At 39.9% G+C, this 16,411-nt stretch overlaps 1 long non-coding RNA gene across 6 annotated transcripts in view; it reads left to right on the top strand.

The window, feature by feature from the left end:
- The window catches only part of LOC143663066 (uncharacterized), a 114,068-nt gene that overhangs the window by 3,984 nt on the left and 93,673 nt on the right, over positions 1-16,411 (top strand). For 4 of the 6 annotated variants that reach the window (XR_013165788.1, XR_013165787.1, XR_013165786.1 and 1 more), the window contains 3 exons: positions 9,888-10,070; positions 11,042-11,230; positions 13,004-13,295. This is a non-coding gene — a long non-coding RNA (uncharacterized LOC143663066). Of the gene's footprint in view, positions 1-9,887; positions 10,071-11,041; positions 11,231-12,596; positions 12,665-13,003; positions 13,296-16,411 lie in introns of all 6 variants that reach the window. The other 2 variants (XR_013165789.1, XR_013165790.1) reach the window with 2 other exon arrangements.

Raw genomic sequence — 16,411 nt, 5'->3', positions numbered from 1 at the left:
AAGGCCAAGAACAATGAGCTCATTAGGTGGGAAAGCCAATCATAGTCAAGAGGCACTCCCTCGCTTTCCAGTGGGTACTCACCCCAGTGTCTGGTGGGGACTGTCCTAGGAGGGTTGACCTGGGTGCCATGGCTCCATACTAACAGGCTCTACGACCTGGGCCTCCCTGCCTGTGTCCCATTCTTCCTTCCATCCTACCCTGCTGGAATGGTTGTGCTAAAATACGAGTCTTCCATGTCATGCCCCATGCTACAGCCTTTTAAGAAGACCTTAAGACTGCCATGATCATGTCCTCCTCTCCAGTCTCATTTCTGGCCTCTTCTCCAACCCTTCACTCCATACTATCCAAAATCATGATGCATGCAAACTCTGACCCATTGTTTTTGCTCATTCCTCTACCTGGATTGCTTTTGGTCACTTGGAGGGAACCAGCTTTTATTTAAAGCTCACCCTAAGTGTTCCTTCTTCTACAATCTTTTCTGATTTCTCCACTCATCCCCCTACACTGAGCATATAATGGACCTCCTTCTCCTTTATAGAATCTACATCAGTTTATTGCACTTATTCATTTGTTTATGTGTCTGTCACACATGCTGGCTGAGAATTATGTTTGGCACATAAGAGATACTCAGTGCTTGTTTATTAAATAGCTAATGAATGAATGGGTACAGACAGGAATGAATGGCACCCATTGTTATATTACTTGCAGAAACCGTATTTCTCTTACTCCTAAGTCACTTTGAATTTGAATTACTATTAAGTCTTTATAATGACAGTCTGCAGATGATGTCAGGCCAGCTACATCTGAATCCCCAGGATAGGTGCTTAGTAAAAATACAGAGTTCTGGCCCACTGCAGACCCAATAAATCAAAATCTTTTGGAGGACTGAGAAAGGAGAGAAACAATGCATTGATGCCTGGTTTTAAAATATTTCTGCCTGGAATTGCACTCTAAGAACAAAGCACAAATGCACATGGATGTAGGTACAAGTACGCTATTGCCACATATTTAAGGTAAAAAGAAAAAAAAATAAAAGCAACTTACATTCTCATTAACAGAGGAAATGGTGGGCAAATGAGCTATGCTATATTTATACTCTAGAGTACGAGGGAGACATAATAAGAGATTGAGAGATCTATATGAACCAATATCTGATGCACATTTTTAACTGAAACGGCAAATCATGAAAGAGAATATATGGTATGAACTCATTTATTTTAAAACAAAAAAATCTGACATATGAGTATCTATTTACTTATATATGTAAGTGCATAAATGTGCTGATAATATTATGGAAAAATATGCACCTTATTGTTATCAGTAGTTTCTTCTGTAATGAGAATAAAATGATGTAAAATGAGAATTAAAATTAAATGCTTTCAAGACACAAGAGATATTTGGGGGGTTGTGGAAATGGTCTAAAACTGGGTTGTGGCAATGGCTGGCCACTGTCTAAATTTGCTAACGTTATTGAATTGTACACTTAAAATGAGTTAGTTTTATAGTATGTGAATTATACTTCCATAAAGCTTTTTTTAAAAAGAAACTTCCCAGGTGATTTTGATGTACATCTAACTTGGGAGCTCTGAGCTGTAAAATGCTTTTTTTCAAGCCTTCCCTTTTTCCTGAATCCTACCTCCCTTTCTTAAATGAATATTTGTTTATCTTTCATTGGAAAAGGTGATAATACAATCAAGAACACATAATAAAAATCAAAATGTCTTTAACATTTCTAGAAAGAATTTATGACTTTGTATCTTTAAGGATTAGTGAAATGAAAGCACACCAGAATTGGAGTTCCTTAGAGAATTCAAACTATTCTCAAGTTTTAATTCAACAAAATATCAAGCTGTGGGCTTACCAATGGGGTCCACAGTTGATCATCACCCTTGAAAAAACCATGCCATAATGCTTTGAAACATGGAACTTAATAATATCTACCTCTCAGACCTGTGTGATAATAAAAGGAAATAACCATTCACATTAGATGGGAACCTGCCATACTCTGTACACTGGTGTCACCCTGGACCTCACTCAGGAAAGTGCACTGTGGGCTCTTACCCACCAGACCTCAGTTTATTGATCAGCATGGGTCCTTGACCTGTCGACAGCTGATTCATAGGTTGGCAACAGTTGGTGCAGTGACTTGGAATAAGTAAGAGCTTTGATTCTCAAGAACCCTATTGATCTCTCATTATGGGTTGAATTGTGTCCCCAAAAAGACATGTTGAAGTCCTAATTCCCAGTACTTTAGAATGTGACCTTATTTGGAAATAGGGCTGTTGCAGATGGAATTAGATAAAATAAGGTCATATTGGAGTCAGGTAGGTTCCAATCCAATATGACTAATGTCCTTATAAGAAGAAGAGAAGAGATAGACAATACTCAAATGCACATAAGGAAGGCAGCCATGTGAAGACTGAGGCAGAGATGGGAGTCACGCTGCCACAAGCCAAAGTATGCTCACGATTGCTGGAAGAGATTCTTCCCTACAGACTTCAGACTGAGCAAGGCTTTGCTGGTGCCTTTCATTTTTGACTTCTGGCCCCCAGAACTATGAAAGAATAAAATTCTGTTGTTTAAGTCACCCAGTTTGTGGAACTTTGTTATGGCAACCCTGGGAAACGAAGACACCCAATGAACCAGTGAGATCACCTCTCATGTCACATTTAATGTCACTCAACTATAGAACTCTAGACTGGAGACAGCAGAGTGTCCATTCAGTTGTGAGCTGTTACCAGAGAGCTCAAAATATTGCTCCCCATATGATGAACGAAATTCCAGATTCTGTGTGGTGTAGCCAAGAACCTATTCTCTGGTCTTCCTCATTTCCTAAATGCTGTCTTGAGGTAAGCTTGGCAGCCAAAGCAGCCTCAGTCTCCCAACCTGAGAAGAGTCAGGCTGGGTGCTTATGGAGGAGGCCTCTCCATCACTCATGTGGCCCCTAGTATGTGTACCAGGCTGTGTTCAAAATACACTGCACACATCAACCCCTTGCATCTTCCCCCACCTATTTGGCATGGGTACTATTTTTACCACCATACTTCATTAGGAGCAAACCTAGACGTTGGCAAGACTGGTCAAGCAATTAAGGAGTGGAGGTGGGATTTGACCCTACGCAGTCTGTGCTAAAAACTGTGCCCTACCCACCATGTGATTCTGTTCTCCATAAAGAATTGTTCCCTCCCCCTTATTATTTTCTCCTCATAACACAATCTCTTAAGAGTCTCCTATCTGCTTGTGAGGTCAAAGTTGATCAGTGCTACTTCTTTCTATTTGCCTTGAAGTCCAGTGACAAAAGATCCTCCATCATAACAGTTTTTATCTTTTTTCCAGCCTCATTCTTTCCAACAGGGATTTGCATTTCAGAGTTTCTTATGTTTCTTGTGCTTTAACTCAAGAAAGCTAAATGTGCTTTGCAGCAGAAAGAGGGATAAAATAGAGGGGGAATATAGTAGAATGAATATAACTTAATATCTGACCTATTTTCTTTTTCTTTCATTAGAAGTATAAAATATAACTTGAGGGACCATGGAAACTTTAATCACTCTGTTACAATTTTGCAGAAAATTCCTCCTATAGAAAATCTTTTCTTTACCTTGAATATGAACTTTTTTTCCTTCCAAAATTCAAAAGTTTTCAAAGAAATACACATGACTTTGATCACATCACAGTGTGAATGAGTTTATTTCTGGAGCAAGAGAAAGACTCGGTTAGAGACTTTGGTTCCTGGTGCTTATTCTGCCATTTGCTGGCTGGTGGCTTTGGGTAGGTTGCTGGAGATTCCTGAACCTCTAATTCTTCATTTGTAACGTGGATAATGGGCCCTTCCCTGTGGGACTGAGAGGATGAGTTAGCGTGTGTGTTAACTACCTCCTGCAAAATTGGCCACACTGCAGTGTGTCACCAAATGATATCTATTATTACAAGCAAAAAGGATATAAGCAATAGTAGGACCTCCCTGAGCCTTATTCTTGTACTTGTTGTAGCCTCACTTTCATGAGCCGTGAAATTTCTTCATCTGGGGTGGGAAGCGGGAATCACACATTCTTTACAAGATCCATAAGACGATTAAATAGCAAGGCTGTTAAAATGACTTTAAGATGTAAGTTGCTAGTAAATATAAAGAATATGATTCCTCTAGTAATTATTTATTGAACAAAAGTTCAAGTCTCTTCCTAAGCAATACTGCATTCTTGCTATGCTACCAAAGCCAAAAGCATCCAATGTTTACTTTTAATTTAAAATTTTTCATGCTATTATCGATTGACCCACCTATTGTCTGGGCTGTGAGAAGAAGAGAGGCATGGCTTCTCTGTAAATGGCTGTCTAAGTTTCTTGTGTGTTGCAGTGATAACTCTCCCCAGAGAAGGTGACTGGGGGGCTACAGGCACAGCTGTGTTTGCTCTGCAAGGTAGGTAGGTCTAAAATGGAAGACCCCCTCCCTCTCCTGCCAAATGTGAAACAGAATATGGACCAGAGGTGAACAGAGGTCTTCTCTCTGAGGGTGCTGGTGCTTCTGTCATATCCAGAATAGCCAATTCCCATAAAAGTTTAGAACAGATCATCTTAGAAAGGTTCATTTCCTGAACCTCTGGGCTTCATGCTAAAATTAAGTCTCAAAAGTGACTTTCCAAAAAGCATAGCTCTGATCATAGCACTCACTGTTCTAAAACTTTCCATGGCACCCTACCGCCTAGGAATAAAGTTCAATTGCCCCAAAATAGGATCCCAGACTACTCATTGTTAAGTTTTCTCTGCCGTTCTTCATAGTTTATGCTCCTAATCAGGTTCCTGGGTCCATCACAATTTTCCGAACAGACTCTGTATTTTTCCAGCCCTGTGCTATTGCCTTTCCCCATGAAATGACACCCGCTTCTCAGTTCCTTGGACTTGGAAGCCATCCTCTAACACACACTGTAAAGAACCCACTCCCAGTGGTTGCCACAGTCCACGGTGATACTATACTTTTATTTGTCTGGGCTCACCTTTTCATTTTGCTGAAGTGCCTTTAAAAAGACAGGTGTGAATTTGAGTTTCATATTAATTTGCAATGGGTATGTTCCTGCTTTGAAACTCATATGTATAACCACCCCCTCACCCTGCTGGGATTGCCCATGTTGGGTCATAATTTTAATGAGTATTACAAGCATCATTTTTTAAATTTTCTGGCTCTTGTTTTTCACAGACATTCTGACTATTTACCTCAAATCAGCCTGCTTGCTGATTCACTTGGCAGCTTGCTCTAGATTGAAGGACCCCTCCTTTCCCATATGCTTTACCTGTCCTGCATTTTAATTTCTGAGAAAGAGCCATAAATATGTATCCTTCTATTTGACAAGGCGCACTAAGAATTCAGCAGCTGGGCAAGGGAAGCTAGAGATAAGGTTTCCTAAGGCAGGAGGAAAGAGATGTACAGCTGTAAAAGCAAGAAGGAATCCTTGGCATTGATATTTAGCATGCTGAATTCTTGCTGTGCTTACAGACCCAGCGATTCTGTTTAGGAGGCAGGAGGGAGAGGAGTCCTCAGCACATGCAAAACTAAAAAAAATGGCCATACTTCTCTTATTCTAGGATACAGAGGAAGGCAGAAGCTGCAATGGCCTGATTTCTGCTGGCTGAGCATGCAGACAGAAAGCCAACAGCAGCCTTCCCCAGCTCTGCTGAGTTGGGACTTGGCTTCATGACTTCAACTTCCGACCCCCTACTTCTCTGTGATTTCCAGGGGAATATCTGCCCAACTTTTTATCCAGGCTCCCCTTCAGCTTGCATATCTTTGGGAGTACTTTGTGATCCCCATTTAGTGGTTACTGTGTTGTATTGATACACAATAGTACAGCAATTATACTGGAATCTTTGTTCAGAGCAAGATAGATCCTATGTTTCCATGCCAACGAACTCTAAGAGACAGCCAATATTCCCTCCCTTCCCCCTTCCTGCTTCTCTCCCTCCCTCCCTCCCTCCCTCCCTCCCTCTTTCCTTCCTTTGTCCCTCCCTCCCCCATTCCCTCCCTTATCCTTTCCCTTCACCCATCCCTCTCTCCTTTGTTCTATCATCTTTCCATCTTAACTTCTTTCCTTCTAAGTGTTTCATGGAATAATAAATTTTATGCATCTATGTAAAGTGTAATTGTTAGCAGGACAAATACAGTAGAGAAGAGGACACAAGAAGAGGAAAGTAGGTGAGGAAATTTCAACATTTAAGGTACATCTGACCTTTCAGTTTTTGTTTTTTGTGTTTTTTTTCATATGTACTGTGATGGTCTAAAATGGTATGTATCCCTGAAAAGCATGTTCTTAAAGTTAATCCATCCTATGGATGTGGATCGACTGTAAATAAGATCTTTTAATGAGGCTACTTCAGTTAAGATGTGACCCCCACCTCCTTCAGGATGGGTCTTAATCCTCCTGATGGAGTCCTTTATAAGCAAGATGAATACAGAAAGAGAGAAAGCCATGGAAGCAAGAAGATGAAATCAACAAAACCAGGAAGAGAAGGGAGAGACCAGTAGATGCTGCCATGTGCCTTGCGTATAGCAGAGGAGTCCAAGATATCTGGCAGCTGGTCTTTAGGAAGAAAGTATTGCCTTGATGATGTCTTGATTTGGACACTTTCAAGACCTCAAAACTGTAAGCTTTAATGCTCATAAGTTCCCATTGTTAAAAGCTAGCTAATTTCATGATATCTGCTTTAAGCAGATTAGGAAATTAAAAAATATATCTATATAAATAATTTCCTTGGGGCTAATCTTGTCCAAATATTTACCATACAAGGATTGGGATAATTTTCCCATTGAAGTCAGAGATAGAATCAAGTATAGAAAGTGAGACAGAAGATGGCAATAGAGAGGCAAAAGACAAGAGTTACCAGGAGCCTTGCTCTGGCCTGAGTGGATTATAATCATTGTAAGGACACAGACTATTTTCTTAAGACTTTATATCCCTACTCTCTTCCTCAAACTTGCCCAATACATTTCCTTTAAATAGTAAGCCCTCAATAATTATTTGCAGTATTGAATTAAATGGGGGCTAACATACCCTTTAATCGCTTCCTCACTCTCATCTCCTTTCACTGCCTATTCCTTTCAATGCAGTTGTACTACAGAGTCAGGCTTTTGGGGAAACAAGTAGAGAGCCTGACCATCTTTTGTTGTAGGTGAGAGAAGTTCATTCAAATAGATTCAAACTGTCCTGAGTTTAAAAAGACATAATAATAAAGTGTGAGAGCTGGTATTTTCACAAAGCTGGTAATTAGAGGGAGGGAAACCAGATCCCAAAGCCCAAACAATGCCAAAAGAATATAGACTCTTCTTCTCCCTGAAGGTACCTTTCTGTGTGCCTCCCTCCAGGGCTGCATCTGACAGCAGGAGGAATACTTCTCTTCTAGAAAGTAGTTCAGCAAAACGTCCTGGGGCTGGTCTCACTAGCTGGGCTTGGACTCTGTGCCCATTGCACATAGGGATGGAATATTCTGTTCAGTCAAAACTGGAAAGCAAGGGGTGGTAGTAGCCCAGTCCAAACTCAAGGATTAAATTAAAGGGACAGTGACTCTTCAAGGAAAATGTGGATGCTAGTAAGAGAGGAAATGAAGATAGATACCAAACAAGAAAAACTGAATGGTGCTCACAATGCTCCCTTTTCTCTCTTCCCTCCTTTGCAGATCTTTGTTGAAACTATTAGGTTTTAAGTTACTTGGGCCACTCAAAGGAAAGGGGATGAAAAGAACTATCAACCCACCAGGTATAAATTGGCTCCTCTTTTATACTTGATGGCACCTTGTGAACTTCAAAGTGGCATGCTTTAAGCAGCTGGCAGTTCAACCCAGACACAGCAATGATGAACTCAGAAAGTCCATTTTCATTCCCTCTGATTCATCCATTCCCAAAGATATTTATGAGCACTTACAATTGCAGCTGCCAGGCAGAAAACATCACAAAATGTTACGATTCTAGTAACAATAAATGGGGAAGGAAACATAAATTATAATAATCAAGCAAGCTACATCCCAAAAAGTAGCCATCTTCTTCTCATTTCCTGCCTGTTTGCCAAGCTGTGCTCCATTTTGACAGGAAGCAGTATAAGTGTATTTAATCTGCCCCTCAGTCTCTCTCAACACTTTCACTACAAAGATAGTCTAGTTTGTCTACTCTTCAGGTGTCTTTGTTGAACCACTGTTTGGTCTCCCAACCTAGAGATTTACCTTTGTCTCCCTCTTTCCATAGCCCATCCTCCACTCGGTTGCCTGAATGATCTTCAAGAAAGCATAGCATAGCCAACAAACAATGCCCTGAAAATCTAGTCATAACTCTCTGTAACAGTGTTTTCTCAAACTTCAGTTATCTGCTTCCCAACTTTATGATTTGTTGCTGTACTCATGTAGGTGTTTACAATTGTTTCCTTAATGGTGCTCTTGAAATTCACTTAATGTGTTTTAAGCTTACCTTTGTCTCAAGCAATAATCTTAAATTTCAGTTTTGATGTGGTAGGATTCTTTTCCCCATGAAACATAAGGGACAATTAAAATAAGTAATGATTTTAAAAATGTTCCTAAAATAGGCTGGTGTGCAAACAAAGATATGCGTGCTGCTCTTTGGGAAACACCGACCCTCAGAATTCAATCCTAACACAACGTGGTTTCAGGTTCCTTCAGTTTGGCCCCAGCTTGTCTTTCTGTCCTTGTCCCTCAGCCTTGGTCCTCCAGATTCCCTGAATTTTTCATATATACACGTCATGATCTTCAAAGCTCTGTTTCTTTGCACATACTGTTCCCTCTGTCTTGAATGACATCCTTCTCTTTCCTTCTTTGCTGAAGGAAACCATCACTACCTTACAATACTCCCCCCTTTGGTAAAACTGTAAAATGATTATTTTTCTTCTAACACTTTGATCAGCAAATTGATTCTATGGTACTGTATCTATGCATTACTTTGCCCATTTTCTGCCTTCCTATGACAGTGAGTTCCCACCAGGTAGTCAATCTTGTTCATATCTGTATCTCAGTACCCAGCAGAAGACACAACTCAGTGAAGGTAAGCAGTACTTTTTATAAGAAAACTTAGTCACACCCTGTTCCCTTCCTCCTTCCCCAATAGCAGTGGGGACCATTTTACTTTCCATAACTCAATAGGAAGTATCTGCTTAAGGTCCATGGCACTTGGACATGGGGCCCACAGAATCACCCACTGCAATGAATTCTACAAAGCAGTGCTTTCACTTTTTTTCTGGTCGGTTATGAAGGACAGAGAGTGCTCATATCTGTGACTCTCCTGGAAGAGCACAGAGTTATTAGCTGCAGTTTCTCAAATGCTAACCACACCTCCAAGAAACTCACTCAAGAAAGCAAATTCCATGCGGCAGTGAGAGTAATATCAAAGAAATAAAGTTGAATCTGCTCTAATTAACTTTTTCAAAAGTGAATCATATGGAAATTTTAAAAACTGATTTTTGGTAAAAGCTTACATGTGAAACACCTGTCAACTGGGTCAGTTTTTCCCCCACTAAGAAAAAAGCACCAAGAACATAGCATTCATGTCTTTTTTTCCCCACAACTGCCAACCCATCACCTGACATAGTATATTACACATGGTAGATGCATAATCAAGATTTTGAATCAATCATCACACCAAGGTATTCCAACACACACATTCCTCACAAACTGTGATTGTGTGAGTGAAATAATCAACTGTATGTGTGTGTGTGTGTATAAGAGAAGGGGGGATATTGCAAGGTAGGAGGACGTGCGCAAAGTTAGTCTACAATCTGACTCAGTTGCTTATGTCCACACAGTACTGCCACTCCAAAAGTGCAGAGAAGCTGGATTTGCAGTGCTTATTTGTCACTTTGAATTTTCACAATGAATAAACACTAATAAAGCAACTTTTGAGCAGGATTCTATGATCCTCTCTCTTCTCTGTACTCCTATCAGCTACTCCTCGACCTCAGGAATCCTGATGCTTCAGTTACTCCTGCATTTCTCTCAGCCTCAACCCCCCAGAACCTCTTCTTCTCCCTCCATTGCATGATAATAGTTAATGGTGACATGTCTCCAAGCACCAAAGGGATCAGAAAAGGTGGGTCATATACCTTTTGTGGTCCGTTTGCCCCAAGTTTATGTGCTGTTAGCTAAGACAAGAAAGAAGTGGGAAAGAAGTGTTTCCCATTTCATGTTTCCTTTGTCAGCCATTTTCCTTCCCCTTTACCATATTTACTGAAAATTTATTGACAATTATCAATATGCTGCAGCGTTTTCCATTTTTAGTGATGAACGAGAGCTGAGGCAGAAGTGTTAAAAACACTGGCTGGTTTTTTTTTTTTTTTTTTTATCTCTAAGGGAGTCCAAGAAACATTTATGTCCCCTTGGCTCATCACTACCCCCTGAGCTGCAAAGTACCCCGAAGTACCTATCACCTCCAAAGCTTTCACCTTACCCTGCACGGAAATTAGGTCCTTAATGACTTCTGAGCTAATGATTGGGAATTTTCTCCAAAGAAAAATGCATTTAAAGTCAAACTCTATCAAACCAGAGGGAGTATTAAATGACCCAAAAAACACTGGGAATATGATGCTCAGGCCTTATTCTCTTGGTGTAGGAAACACTGGCCAGACATGATTCTGAAGTATGTTTTTTTTTGTTTTTTTTTTGGTTCTCTAAATTCAATAATACCGAGGGCTTTATCACCTAATCTGAGCACCTCCATCAGCAGAGCCCCTTTTATAAGCTTCAACTAAGGCTATTATTTTTAAATAGTCCTTAGAATCCACTTATAAAGAGAAGATCAAATTTGAGAGGGAATATAATAAAAACCAAAAAGAAAAAAATCAGAATTTAAAAATTAAATCATAATAATGCCAGTGCCATTCCATCATCATTTCTGATTTATGCTTCCTGCAAATAAAGATTGGTAAATTGAAAGGTTTTATTTGGAATTTATTGTACATTTTTGAAGATTTGTAAATCTGGCACTTGATTTGGTTGGCATTTTGGCTGCCTTGCATAGCTTGTAAATCAGTTTTCTGATGTGGCAAATCAATTTTGTTTCAGAGATGAAGCTCAGTGGTCAAATGAAGTGGATGAGTAGAAGGACATAAAGACTGTGAACTTTAGATGGAAGAAAGCTGAGGACAGAGTCAAAAGAACACCTTACCTTCATCCTGGGAGAATGACAGTTTTTACAGTTTTCTCGTTTGGTTATTACACATTCAGGTTAAAGATTGAAGTATAGCTTTGAAGGTATAAAATACTGACCATAAACATGTTTTATATGGCTCACAGAGTTTTTTTTTTTAAATTTTGGATTAATTGTCATTACTAGGAGAATTCAAGTTGACATTCAATAGAAATGCTTTTTTTTTTTTTTTTTTTTAAAGGAAAGACAGAGAGAAGGAAGGAAGGAAGGAAGAAAGGGAAACATTTTTAAACATTTTCTTGTTTTATTGTATTCTGTTTCTCCGTTTTTGTTACATGGGCTGGGGCCGGGAATCGAACCGAGGTCCTCCGGCATAGCAGGCAAGCTCTTTGCCCGCTGAGCCACCGCGGCCTGCCCGAAATGCTTTCTCTTAAAAGTCAGTCAGTAATTTTGGCCATTTAGCCTGTGAGTCTTCATAGCAACTGCCAGCTAGAGTTGTGGTACCCTGGGCCCTTCACCAGGGGCGTAAGGTCCCCAATCTGCCATGGTTCCTACCTGGCCCACTCAACTCATTTTATTACAATTTATTGCAATATATTTATTACAATTATTGATTGGCTCTATGAGCATTTGATTTTGTGATCTTACTTTAGATACTAGAATATTCCAAAGGCTCGGGTTGGACGCAGTCATACTAAAAAATTCTTCATCGTTTATCTGAAATTCAAATTTAATTTGTGTCCTGGCAACTTTCTTTCTACAGGCAGAATCCTAAGATGGTCCCTAAGTGTATACACCCTGGTGTATATGCCTCATGCAAACCCTTTCCCTTGAGTTTGGGTGACACTATAAATAAGATGGAGTTCATTCTTATGTTTAAGTTACATGACAAAGTGAAAAGATTTTGCAGATATAATTAAGGTCCCAAATCAGTTGACTTTGAGTTAATCAAAAGGGAGATTATCTTGGGTGGGTTTGACCTAATTTGGTGAGCCCTTAAAAGGGATTCTTGAGAGAAAATATTTGGAGTGTGAGAGATTCTCCCATCAGTTTTGAAGAAGTATATTGCCATGTTATGAGAAAGTCTATGGAAGGATGTGTGTGTCAAGGACCTGAGGGCAGTCTCCACCTTACAGCTAGCAAGGAATAGGATTCCAGGCAAATAGCAGCAAGGGATGAATTCTACACATAACCAGTGAGTTTGTAAGAAAACATCAAGCATTAGAACAGAGCACACTGAAATCAGTCAGTACCTTGATTTTCGTCGTGTAATACCTTGAGCAAAGAACCTAGTGATTTCCTGCCTGGACTCCTGATGCATGAAAACTGTGAGATAATAAATGTGTGTTGCTGTAAGCCACTAAGATTGTGGTGAACTGTTGCTATATATAGGAAACTAAGACAGCTATCAAAGAATCGGTTGCCTTGTCTTGATCTGAAAATATTTCAAATTTTTTTTTGTCATTCCAGAGATACTCATGAACTACTAATGAGCTCTCTGAACGTTGACAAGTCATTTCACCTCTGAAGTATTCAAGGTTACTGGGTTTTTTAAAATTAAGATGTAATTCTCACACCATAAAATTACCCTTTCAAAGTGTATAATTCAGTGGTTTTTAGAATATTCACATGGTTATGCAACTATTACCACTATCTAATTCCAGAACATTTTAATTACCCCCAAAGAAACCCTGCACACATTAGCAGTCACTCTCCATTTCTCCTCTTCCCAGCCCTGACCAGCACTTTCTGACTCTATAAGTTTGCCTACTTGGAACATTTCATATAAATGAAACCATATACTATACAGCCTTTTGTTTCTGACTCTTTTACTTGGCATAAACTCTCCTAAGGGAATTCCATTCCATGTCTTTCAGGTAGACCTGTCCTGAACCGGTTTCCTTGGGCCCAAGTGAGATTGGCTTACTTCTTGCATTCCTCTGACCATGGTAATTCATTCAGAGAGAGGCATTTAGCCAGCCAGAATATTCTTCATGATTTTATGCATGGTTACGCAAAGAAGAAGGAGTTTCCTCCATCTGGGGTCATAAGAAAGAAGAATGCAGTTATTTGAAGTTGTTACAGCCTTTGTTCTGTGCACAGTGAAGGAAGCCACCTATCACAGAAAATAAAGCCAATGTGTAAAGGAAAACCAGAATCAGCATAGAGGTAGGATTAGTGGATAGATAATGTCATCTGAGCCCTTGGATCTAGCTGTGCCTAAAACTATTGAGGCCTTTGACTTGAATCACTAAATTACCATTTTCCCACTTCAGCTATTCTAAGCTGGGTTTCTATCGTTAACAATCAAGAGAGTTCTCTTGAATACCTTCATATAAAGAAAAAAAAGGATATTTCTCTCCTATATATATAATATCATTTCAGCAAAACGCTAATACAATTAAACTCAACAACATGGTATCTAGAATCTTGCTATATTCCAATCATCGTGCAGGACTTTTTAGATGATACAAATTTTAGTAAAGAACTACAGTTGGTCAGGTTTCCTGGAAGAAGAACTTAAGAGGGAAATTTATGTGCAAGTGACTTACTGAGGGCATGTTCTCAAGAGAACCCTGAAAAGGAGTGAAGAAAGCAGAGTGGGGAAGGAGAAGAAGCTGAGCAGTGTCCGATCCAGTCTCATTCTTATCCTAGAGAGAGCTTTGAGGTGTAATTTGATGAAACAGTTTGCACGGTATTATAGGTTGAGCTGTGCCCCCCAAAAAGACATGTTGAAGTCCTAATGCTCAGAACCTGTGAATGTAAACTTATTTGGAAATGAGAACATTGTAGATGGAATTTGTAACGTTATAATGAAGTCATTCTTGAGTAGGGTGGTCCCGTAATACAATATGATTGTTGTCCCTATAAGAAGGGGAGGGGAGACACAGACACAGGGGAGAAGACCATGTGACAGAGGCAGAGATTGAGTTATGCTGCCACAAGCCGAGTCATGTCAGCTATCACCCAAAACCAGGAAAGAGGCGTGGGAAAGTTTCTTTTTCCCAGATTTCAGAAGGAGCGTAAGACCTTCCAAAAGCTTGATTTCAGACTTCTAACCTCCAAAACTGTGGGGCAATACATTACTGTTGTTTTAAGCCATCTAAGTTTGTGATGCTGTGTATTGGCACTCCTAAGAAACAAAGACATGTAGCTTAAGGCAAGAGAGCTAAGCTTTGGCACACCTGCATCAGTCATGGGCTACTGGCTGTTTAATAGGTGGCATAAACTCCCAGTCAGTTCCAATTGCCCAAGGGTAAGACTTGAGAGAAAATTACAGATGTCAGTTGCGAGTAGCAACGGTGGCAGAACTGGAAGATGTAAGGATTCAGCCAATAAAAGGGATTCCATGGGAACTGTGGGTAGTTCTAGGGGCATCAACAAGAGCTGTCCTTTCCTTTTAGTACATACAATTTAGGAAATGTTGGTAAAGGCAATAGAAATAACTTAGATATATCCAAAAATGTGTGTTGGGGGACTAGGATTGGTTAATAGCATTCATTTTCTGAGAATGCAAAGGAAGGAAAGAAATGAGTTAGAAGGGACTAATATGTTGAGTTAAAACACATGCAAGTTTGATTCCCGGTGCCTGCCCATGCAACAAAGAAAAACAACAACCAAGAAAACACAAGCAAGGTACTGGGGTATACATGTCAATCAAATCTGATGTTTATCTGATTCCTGAACCTTTTTTATTTTATCTATGTATCTCTTCTTTCTATTGTATTTGCATATGGTTATAATGAAGGTAGACTTGACTGGAAAAAATTTAATGGACATGTTGATTTGGGCCTTTAAGAGCAAACTTTGACAGAAGAAGAGGGGGTAGATGGAAGTAGGCATTTAGTGGAAGAAACAACGTGGGGGAGTTATTGGAATCTAAATACAAGCAGAACTGAGTGGCAAAATGCAGGGCAAGGAGTATGGTGTGACTGAATTTGGTGGATGAATACGGGCAACTTTGGGCTAGAATGTGAAGGCTTGGGATGCCATTCCAGAAGGTTCTTGGAAAAGGGAGTGGCAGGATCTGTATTATGGAATAAGCACAGAGGTGAAGAAGAGTAGGGGTCAGAGAGGAAGGACTGAAAGTAGAGAGGACTGGTCTTAAGTAAGATTCCAGAAAGGAGTGGCCAAGCAAAACCAGGGAAAAAAACCCACAAAGCAATCCTGACTATCCATAAGAAATAGCAATAAGTAAACCAAAAAAAATCTCACAAAATTATGTCACCTTTTTTAAACTGCTAAGAAATAAAGTTAAAAAGTAGTCATTTTTATGATCCCCCTCGATTATAATCCAGTTGAACTCAAAAACATACATTTTCCATGGTTAAAGTCATTTGAACAGCATTTATCCAGATGTCCCCTTCCTTGCATCAAAAAAAAAAATTCTTCAGGAATTAAAAGCGAGTAAATTACTTTTCAGAATATTAGGGGCAGGCAGGGTTCCAGTGAAGACACATTGCAAGCCACCATCTACGATACAAAACATATCATTCCCTGGGGCTCTGCCTTTGCCTTCTTCTCATTTCACACCTCCTCCGAGGTAATCTAGCTTTTAGCTGATCCCCTAGCACCTGGATTAAACCACCTACCTGAGCCACCGTCTGTCTGTCCCACAGATGACACTTTCTTTGTGCCTTCAAACCTAGGCTATTCTTCCCCTTCAACCCTCTTCTGTACTCCTTCCTTCAGTGAATGCCATCATACAACACTCAGTTTCCAAAGACCAAATTTGGGAATCATCATTCTTCATTACCCCAGTGTGATTTCTAAGACTCCATGTTCACTTGGTACCAATACCTGAATATTCTAACACTAGTATTGGGATCTCCTTTCTACCCCATTTCCTTATTTCAGGTCCTCATCATTTCTTGCCTCAATATTGCAAGGTGTTCTCTGATATCTCCTTGAGTAGTAAATATTTGCTCAATAAATACCAAAACTGTCAGATGAGAATATATCTAAATTATATCACTATGATCCTCTACCTCCAGTCTCATGCCCTCTCCAAACCAGTACAGACATCTGTCAGAGTGATCTTTCTCTTAACACACTTAAGTTACTGCCTCCCACTCCTGCCCTCAACCATCTTTGCATCAACTCCACTTGAATTTCTTCAGTGGCTGCCCCTCATCTACACAGGATAAAACCCACACCCCGTGGTCTGGTGAAGGAGATCTTCTGCAATCTGGTCTTTGCCTAAATGTCCAGACTTCTTTTACCTTTCCTGCTTATGCATAGCTCCCTGAAAACTATAGAATTGGTGTTCTACAATGGCTCCATGA

This window comes from Tamandua tetradactyla, chromosome 19 (assembly GCF_023851605.1).
Source record: "Tamandua tetradactyla isolate mTamTet1 chromosome 19, mTamTet1.pri, whole genome shotgun sequence".
NCBI classification, from domain to species: domain Eukaryota; kingdom Metazoa; phylum Chordata; class Mammalia; order Pilosa; family Myrmecophagidae; genus Tamandua; species Tamandua tetradactyla.
The sequence above is the reverse complement of the archived record's forward strand: the minus strand, read 5'-3'. Positions and strand labels throughout refer to the sequence as shown.